The 8872-nt window shown below is 48.0% G+C and overlaps 1 pseudogene; it reads right to left on the bottom strand.

Moving 5' to 3' along the window:
- Window positions 1-223: 223 nt before the first annotated feature.
- Window positions 224-2938, bottom strand: LOC123423098 (annotated as a pseudogene).
- Between the last annotated feature and the right edge of the window lie 5934 nt (window positions 2939-8872).

Here is an 8872-nt window from a genome sequence, read left to right as displayed (position 1 = left end):
ATAGAGACGTGATTGAGTGCATCAAATGTAACGCCTCTACATTCATAGAGACGATTTTGGCCGTCTCAATATAGCGTCTCATGCCATGTAGACACGCTTAGACAACGTGTCTACATCTTTTGAGACGGTCCGTGAGTAAACGCTCCAAAGACGCTTTACTAAGTCGACTCTATGGTTGTCTAGGGATGAAATAACACGTCTCTGGCTCTTAGATTGCACATCTCTACAAGCAGATTTTCTTGTAGTTGTAAAAAAGCTGCATATATGTTTGGTTGCAACTCAAGTTTGTTGGATTTTTGCTATAACTGGCGTTTTGACTTTTGCTACAACCGTGTTATTTTTTGCTACAACCGGCATCACTTTTTGCTGCAACCGTTTATTAAAAAAGTTGCATACATGTCACGTAAATATTTGCTACAACCGGCACACATCATTTTTTTTTTTTGCTACGATCATGTAGATTTTTTTTTGCTACAATTTTTTTATATAACCGTTGACGAAAATTGTTGCATAGCTTTAAAATTTGTTGCATCAAGAAAAAAAATATTGTATCTCTACTAATAAAAACACTAGAGGTCTAACTCTTAATCTAAACCGTTTAATTACCTCATCAAGGGTCTACAAACGTCGTTAACGAAACTGACAGTTTTCGTTAGCACTAATTGCCACCCCCACGTTGTCCTGCGTCGCCCCGTCTCCTCCTGCCTCGCTCGGCCCGCCCGCACCCTCCGCCGCCGCCAACCTTCGGCCAGACGCCCCCAACCTCCGCCCCTGACGGCGGCTGCCAACCTCCGCCCTGACGGCGGCCGCGCACGACGCCGCCAACCTCCGCCCTAACGGCCCGACACCACGACCGTCGACGGGTCCACGGCCGCCTTCACCGCCTCAAGGATGGTGGTGCCCACGGTGGTGCGGCCCGTGTCTCCCTGCCACTCGATGGTCCAGCCGCCGCACTGGTAGCCCAGGTTGTCGACGTGGCTCCCGGCGACCAGGATCTTGGCCGCCTTCTTGGGCAGCGGCAGAAGCGGCGCGTCGGTCGAAGTCTTACCGTTCTTCAGCAGCACCAGCGACTTCCTCGCCGCCTCCCTCGTCAAATCCCTGTGGTCCTGCATTCCAGATCGAGTAGGAAGGTCAGACTTTCAGAGTTCAGAATCACCATGCCAACCAAATTCAGAATCAGAGCTTGTTCAGTACCTGATTTTCTAGCTGCTCGGCCATGGCAGGGTCAGCGTAGGGGTTCTCGAAGAGACCCATGCTGAACTTGACCCGCAGGATCCGGGTCACGGCATCGTCGATCCTGCTCATGGGGATGACGCCGCCGTTGACATGGCCAGTCAGGATGCTGATGAACTGCTGGTAGTTGTTCGGCACCATGATCTGCGCCATCACAAGAATAACGAACATCAACATCATGATCGGCATCAATTCATCAAGCAACATTGTTGCAATCACAGGGAAAGTTAGTTTTGTTTGCTTAGCATGTCAAGGCCGGCAAGAATGGAAGCCTTGACCGAGTAAGAATCCGGCAGGGGTGGTGATCCTGTCAATGCCCTCCCAGTCTGAGATCACGAAGCCCTGCAAGTTAAGAAGATGCCACAAAGGTCATGAGCATCTGAACATCTGAAGAATCCAAGCAGTGAAGAGCAGCTGAAGTTGAATTTGATTTGAATTCTTTTTCACCTTGAATTGGAGCGTGTCCTTGAGGTATCCGGTGACGAGGTCTTGATTGGCGTGCATCTTGACCCCGTTCCAGCTGGAGTAGGAGATCATGACGGTGGAGACGCCCTTGTCCATGGCGTTCTTGTACGCCGGCATGTGGATGTTCATCAGGCCCTCACGGTTGATGATGGTGTTGTTCTTGTTGATGCCGTCCACCGTGCCGCCGTCGCCCACAAAGTGCATGGCGCAAGCAGCCACCTCGTTCCTACATTTTTCAATACGAATTTGTACTCTCATCAATCACATGTGAGTTCTACACCAAATGTGAGCTCATCAATCACATATTCACATGCTTCATGAACTGGATCTTACTTTCTGGCGACGAAGGGCATGCCGCTGGTGAAGTCCTTGGGGACATCGCCCTGCAGGCCGGGGATGAGCTCCGTCATGGACTGCACGATCCGGCGATCCTCGCTGTAGCTCTCATAGCACCGCCCCCACCTCGGATCTCTGCACACCTGTTCAAGAACAGCAATTGATTTCAGCACAGCACTGCCGAGATCCAAAATTCGAAATGCTACCGACATTGTTGTCCAAGAGAGAAAGTAAGACTTACCGCGATGCACGGCGCGAAGGCGTACTGGATGCCGGTGGCTCTGACTTCGAGCGCGGTGGCCTCGCCGATCCTCTTCACGAGGTACGTGTCCCGGGTGGTGCCGAGGCCGACGTTGTGGGGGAAGATGGTGGCTTCGTAGACGTTGTTCTGGCCGTGCACGGCGTCGATGCCATAGATCATGGGGATGCCGAGCCGCGTGGACATGCAGGCCTTCTGGAAGCCGTCCACCATGTCCTGCCACTCCTTGGCCGTGGCCCCCTTGCGCGGCACGCTGCCGCTGCCACTGAGCAGGCTGCCGATAAAGTTGTCCCGGAGCACGTCCGGCGTGGCGACGAGCCGCTCGATCTGGGTCATCTGCCCGATCTTCTCCGCCAGCGTCATCCTCCTCAGGAGGTCGGCGACGCGGTCCTCCACGGGCTTGGTGGCGTCCTTGTAGAGCACGTAGTCGGCATCGGTGCCGCCGAGCACGGCCCAGAAGAGCAGGAGCGCGGCGAACACCGCGGGGGCCGTGAGCAGCGCCATCCTGTGCCGGCGCAGAAGCGGGGGGAGGAGCCTCCTGACCTGCGCGAAACATTGCAGCGACGTGATGAGAATCGCTGCGAGATGGTCTTCCAGCGGCGCGAGGACGCCCGACCGGAGTCGGAAGGCGAGCCCGTCGGCCATGGCGTTGCCAAGGGTCAACGGTTGCAGTCAGCGGCGAGAGGAGCCCGGAGCGCCGAGGATCAGTGATGCGAGGAGCCATGGCAGCGGACCGTTCCGGGGCATCATCGCGTGTGGATTATCTTTGGCAACCACCGGCAGAATGGTTTGTTTAGTCGCAAGTTGCCAAGTTCGTTCATTCATTCATTCATGGCCATTGCTATTGCTGTATACCGTGCACCCAGATTCAGCTGTGGCGGTTGGTTGCAACTGATTTCTGTTGTATCCTGCACAAGATTTGGAGTACTGTTGTGCATGACCTTCCTATGAATGCTTACAAGATAAGCATGTACTACATGTGCTACAACGTTTGATGGATGCACTGTGAGTAACCACTGGCCGCGATTTTGCAAAGCAGGGGAGAAGAAGGCCATCAACTCGGAGCTATGGCATGCCTGTTCCGGGCCTCTGGTGGCGATGCCGCCGGTGGGCAGCCTTGTCGTCTACTTTCCACAGGGCCACAGCGAGCAGGTGCCTCCTGATTTTCCTACCATCATTTCCATAGTATTCGAGTTGTAAAGCCCCGGCCTGTGGTATGTGATTAATATTGGGTTCCTGACCTTGAAAAGTTTATTGGCTGAATAGTACTTGATTCTATCATTTGTGTGTAGGGTGAATTGTTTTTGCGGGTCTTAGGGTGCGGAAAATAAATGTACTCCCTCGATAAAGAAATATAAGAGCAATTAGATCACTACTTCAGTGATCCAGACGCTCATATATTTCTTTACAAAGGGAGTACTAAACTATTTCTTCCATGTAGGCTACTATGACTTAGAGGAAGTAATTGTTTCTGATGAATTGTGAAATCTAGGCGCCATGGATGATAACTGTTCGAGCAGTTGATCATATCTTATCTTGTATACCATTCTACTTAGATTGTGAACTGTTATGTGAAATAGAGAAGTGACTATCTTTTTTATATAACTAAAATGCAGGATCTAATTGAATAGTTTGTCATGTCCATCAATCGGCTGTTTCATTGAGCCTGGTCTGTATCCACGTAACCATGAGACAAAATATTTCATCCAGTAATTAGTGGACATATCAAATACGGAGAATCAACATCATAGTTCTGAGGAGCTTCATTTCCCAAAATTTCTGAAGCATATCATCTTGATCATTTTTTAAAGATGGGTGCTGGACTTGGCACATTTTCGAGAGGAGTACTCTCTCAATAAATGTTGGTTTCTGATGGAATTATGTATCTATATCATGCGCCCCTATCAATTGAACACAGGAAACAACGATGGTTATTATGTTATTCTCCTGTGGTTGTGCAAATGCCTGAAGAATTGTCACCTTGTATATTTCTTATTGTGCTTGGAGAAGTGCTTGTCGAAATGACTCAATTATATCAATTAGTCATTGGTACTAAAATTGCAGGTACCCATGAAGTACAAATGACCAAGCTCTATTGTTGGAGGGCAAAATAATGCAACAAATTTCAACGTTTGCAATCTTGAGTACATGTTTTTTTGGGCGATGGAGATTACTGCCTTTGGCTGCACCTAATGCAGTTAACCAATACAAGACTACTATTCTAATACATATTTTATTCCAAAGTTACTCTAGCACAATGGTTACAATTGCGCGAGTGTAAATCTTATATATCTGAAGGCAGGTGCATATGTTATTTATAGTTTTGAAAAAAGACATACACCCGACTTTATAAATAAAGCAAATGTTATTAATAGTTTAGCTATGTGTCATTGTTATCTTCGATGAGTGCTGTGAACATAGCAACTCACACGCATTGATCTATATTTACATTACTTGAAGTGTTGAACAAGAGTCCTAAGTTAGACTGTTAATACACAAACAAAAAAGATTGTATACGAGAATGGGTGAAGCATGCCCAAGAATTGACTTATTTGTATATTTGCATTAAATATAATTCATGAAACTTTTCTTGACTATAAAATATATTTTGCATTTTGAGGTTTTATTTTTGTGGAATAATTATGGGAATAGTTGTTGGACTGTCGTTCAACGGCGCTGAAGCTGATGAATTCATTCAGTCTATTATTAATAAACTTGATACATTTTTTTAATAAATTTATATAAGCTGATGTGCATGAATAACTCATACAAATTATTACTCTTTTAAAAATAAAATAAGGATTTTTTTTAAATAAATTTAATGCATGTGATGATACGTGCATTTATACATGCACCATTACTAGTAAAGATTAGCAGGCCGAATCTTTTGACCGGCAGGCGCAGAGTATCGCCCTATGCCCTCTCGTTCCTCCAACTGGCGCTCCAAGTCCCAACCATCGTGTTCTCTCTCTAAAAAAAAAGTCCCAACCGGCGCTCTGGACGCGATGCGACGCGACCACTCCTCTCCCTCTCCTCCCACCCGCTTCGCCATGGCCCCAGATCCCCCCTCCCCTCCCCTCCCCTCCACCCTTCTCTGTCAGGGTCGGGCCCAGCCATGGACTCCCCCCTGATGGATGGAGCGTCCTCGGCCTCCCAGGACGAGAGGTCTTCCTCCTGGTGCTCGTCGCCGCGGCCTTCTCCCGCGCCCTCGCCCCCCGCTTCCCCAGCCCGCCCGCCGCCCGCCGCTGCCGCCCGGGCCCCGAGGGCTCCTGGTCCGCCGGCGTCTTCCTCGAAGACTTCCCGTTCGTCCTCAAGCCCACGGAACACGTAACCCAACGGCTTCTCCGGTTCCACCCCTTCCCCAGACGGCGCGTCGCCGCCGTTCGTGGCGTTAAATTAACCCGGCTGGCTTTCCGTGGCTCGCGTGCGTGCAGTGGGGAGCCTCGGCGGACGCGGGCGCAGGCGCGGCGTGGCCGGTCGCGAACCCGGCGGTGACCTGCGCGGACGTGGCGGAGGCCGGGCACCCCAGCAGCTTCGTCGCCAGCCCCTTCCTCTTCCTCCAGGTTCGAACCAAACATTTGGACACCGATCCACAGGCGACCTCCCCACTCCCACTCCCACTCCCGATCTAGATGTACAGCACGTACATCACACATCGACCGCCGGCCTCCCCTGCAATTCCCCTCACCCAGAACCGCTTCCCCATTTTCCAGATGCGGACCGTGAACTGCCACCACCAGGACCAACGCGCCCTCGGCGACGAGAGGAGCAGAGGAGGGAGCGTCCTCGCCCTCCCAGGACGAGAGGGGGAGAGGAGGGAGCAGGAGAACATCCGTCCGTCGGCGACCTGACCATCATCTCGCCGGTAAACTATTTCAAAGTGCTCCTCCTCAATATCGTGCTCCTTCACCGTGCAAGCAACATCCCCGTTTGTTCTCGCGGGCGGATCCCCAACCAGATCACCTTCTTCTTCATGGCGAGGTGAGGCCCGATTCGCCTCCATCCCGCTTCACCCCGTGTTTTTCTTCCCACTGATTTTCGGTTTCCTTTTCTCCCCTCCGCTCCGCAGGAACCCTCAGTCCCCCACCACTCCCTCTGTCGCCACGGAGCCTAGATTGGATCGAGGATTCAGGTCGACAAAACGAGTGCTCCGCGCCGTTGCTACCACCGCCGCCGCTGCGTGGATTCTGTCGCGGCCATCTGAACTCGCCTCGCTGTCGCTGGGAGTGTCCGCCGCCGCCGCCGCCTGTTGACGGTCCCACTTCCCAATCTCTGCTATCTTTCCGGTGGTGTCTGGTCCTCCGGCTCTTGCTGGCTTGCTGCGTGCTGATTCTGTGCGTGCGTGCTGGCTGTTTTGTGTGCTTGCTGCGGCATTCGTGCTTGTTGTGGGCGGGCGTGCGTTCGTGTTTGGACTGCGTACTTGCTAGCTGCTGCTGGGCACTGGGTGCTGGCCTCTGCTGTATCAACTCTGATTTGTTGCTGACCTGCTGATGTTGCGGCTAGTGCTTGAAAGTGAAGTACTGACATTGACACCTGCAGGCCAATCTTCAGTTGAGAGGATGGGAAGCATCAGTCATGTATCATTGGGTAAGAAAGTTACATGCCAACGTCTTTACTGTTTTTAGCTTTTCATGCTCAAGTGTTATGTATCTTTCAAATTTAAATACTAGCATATGATGTATAATATGTCATTTTATTAATTATTTATCTATACTTGCCGTATCGCGCGTATTGTTGTTTTTAAAAATTACCGTATCCCTGTATCCGTATTGCCTGATATACTCAGTCCAGCGCCCAACAATCTCGTGCATGCTCCACAACTCCATTGTAGGCGCTGACTCCATATAAAAAATAAAATACTAGGTCCTGACTGCTGACTCCGTAGTCGAACCGTACATCAGTTACATAGTCTGGAATGAAATAAAAGAAAAATGCAATCCATGATTCTCGCTTTTCCGCATCTAATAGGAGACTTTGTTGTAATAGGTTTAATATGTAATAATTACGATAGCAATTTGAAATATCACAAAGTTCTTGATTTTGCAGAACTAGGGCTGCATGTGTATTTTATACACTTTTGGCTGCACTCTCTCTATCTCCCTCTCCTAAGTTTTTTTGCAGAACTTTGGATAAATATGGCGGTGGCCTGCTTATTCTGTAATTGCTAGTGTGCATTTGTAGTTTTACAGAAGCACACCTGCGGTTTTACAAATCCACGTGCATTTGTTGTGTGCATAGGATACTGTCTTTTGTTGGCATTAATTTAAGGTTCTGGGTGAAGGCAAAAGATTTATTTGTTGCACTTGACCCGTTTAATACTACATTCGTCTTTGTGCCCGTGTTATTAGAATGCCAGATTAATTACGAAGTATCATTTGGTGAATCATAAGATAAATCTTTGCTGTCCATGCACTATTTGGAGTCTAAAATAGTAGTTTTTTTGTAGTTGTGATATTTGCTGTAGAGGTCCTATTGTAGCTACTACATATTATGTGCGAGAGCTCCCATTTGACTTATGCAAAGATTTATTTATAGCAAGTTGGCTTAACATATTTGATTGCTGCCTATAGTACAATCTAGAATTTGAGTGTTTTAGTTAAAGTATATGTTCGTACCCTAAAATCAAGAGAGTACAAAATTTCGAAACAAGATGAAACTCTATTGGGTTATATGGTTCAAGCTACTGCCTCGCATCTAATTATAATTTTTATTTTTTGTTACCTGTTTGTTTTACCTGTTTGGGGTTAGACTATAATTAATATTAGTTCTGCCTCACTTTAACTTGTTTGTTTTTACGTATCTTTGTGGGTTTTGTCTCATGTAAGCTGGAAATCATAAGCGTAATACAGGATGTCCATCCCTTTTTGCACATTTGTTTATAATTTATTTCTTTCATCCGAATTTTGTGAATTAGCAATTTCAATTATGAGTTCACGCAGGAACTCCAAAAATCTATTTTATCATTTAGTTACAAAGATATTTTTGTTATTTTGCACGCTGCTTAACCTTGTTCAACGCGATTTTGTTTGATGTGGTTGAAGTAATATGCTGTTGCGATGATCGAAGATTTTGGACTAGCGCTCTCCTCTTGTTGTGCACGCCATGTTGGTTTTCGGCTGTGGTATGTCCTATATCTTCTCTTCGTGTTTTCACATAGATAAAGAACGCCACGACATAGTTAGCGATTAGTCTGGTGAGGGACAACACATAACTTACGATAATTAGTGATTTTTGGTGATGCATATTTTCAACGCTCACCATGGTATTTTCCTTTACCTCCTCTCCTCTGCCATGTAATTTGGTAGCGCGTGTAAAGAAGTGGCCTGCGTATTCCGTAATTGCTCGTGTGCATTTGCATTTTTACACAAGCACACATGTAGTTTTACCAATCCACGCGCCTTTGTTGTGTTCATAGGAGATAATCTTTTTGTTGGCATTTATTTTAGGTTCTCGGTGGAGGCCAAACATTAGGATTTTGGGTTTTAGGGTTTTTAAGGTTTAGGGTTTTGGGTTAGGGTTTAGGTTTAGGGTTTAGGGGTTAGGGTTTAGGTTTAGGGGTTAGGGGTTAGGGGTTTTAGG

This window comes from Hordeum vulgare, unplaced genomic scaffold (assembly GCF_904849725.1).
Source record: "Hordeum vulgare subsp. vulgare unplaced genomic scaffold, MorexV3_pseudomolecules_assembly, whole genome shotgun sequence".
Classification (NCBI taxonomy): domain Eukaryota; kingdom Viridiplantae; phylum Streptophyta; class Magnoliopsida; order Poales; family Poaceae; genus Hordeum; species Hordeum vulgare.
Note: the sequence above shows the minus strand (reverse complement) of the source record. Positions and strands in the feature narration are given on the sequence as shown.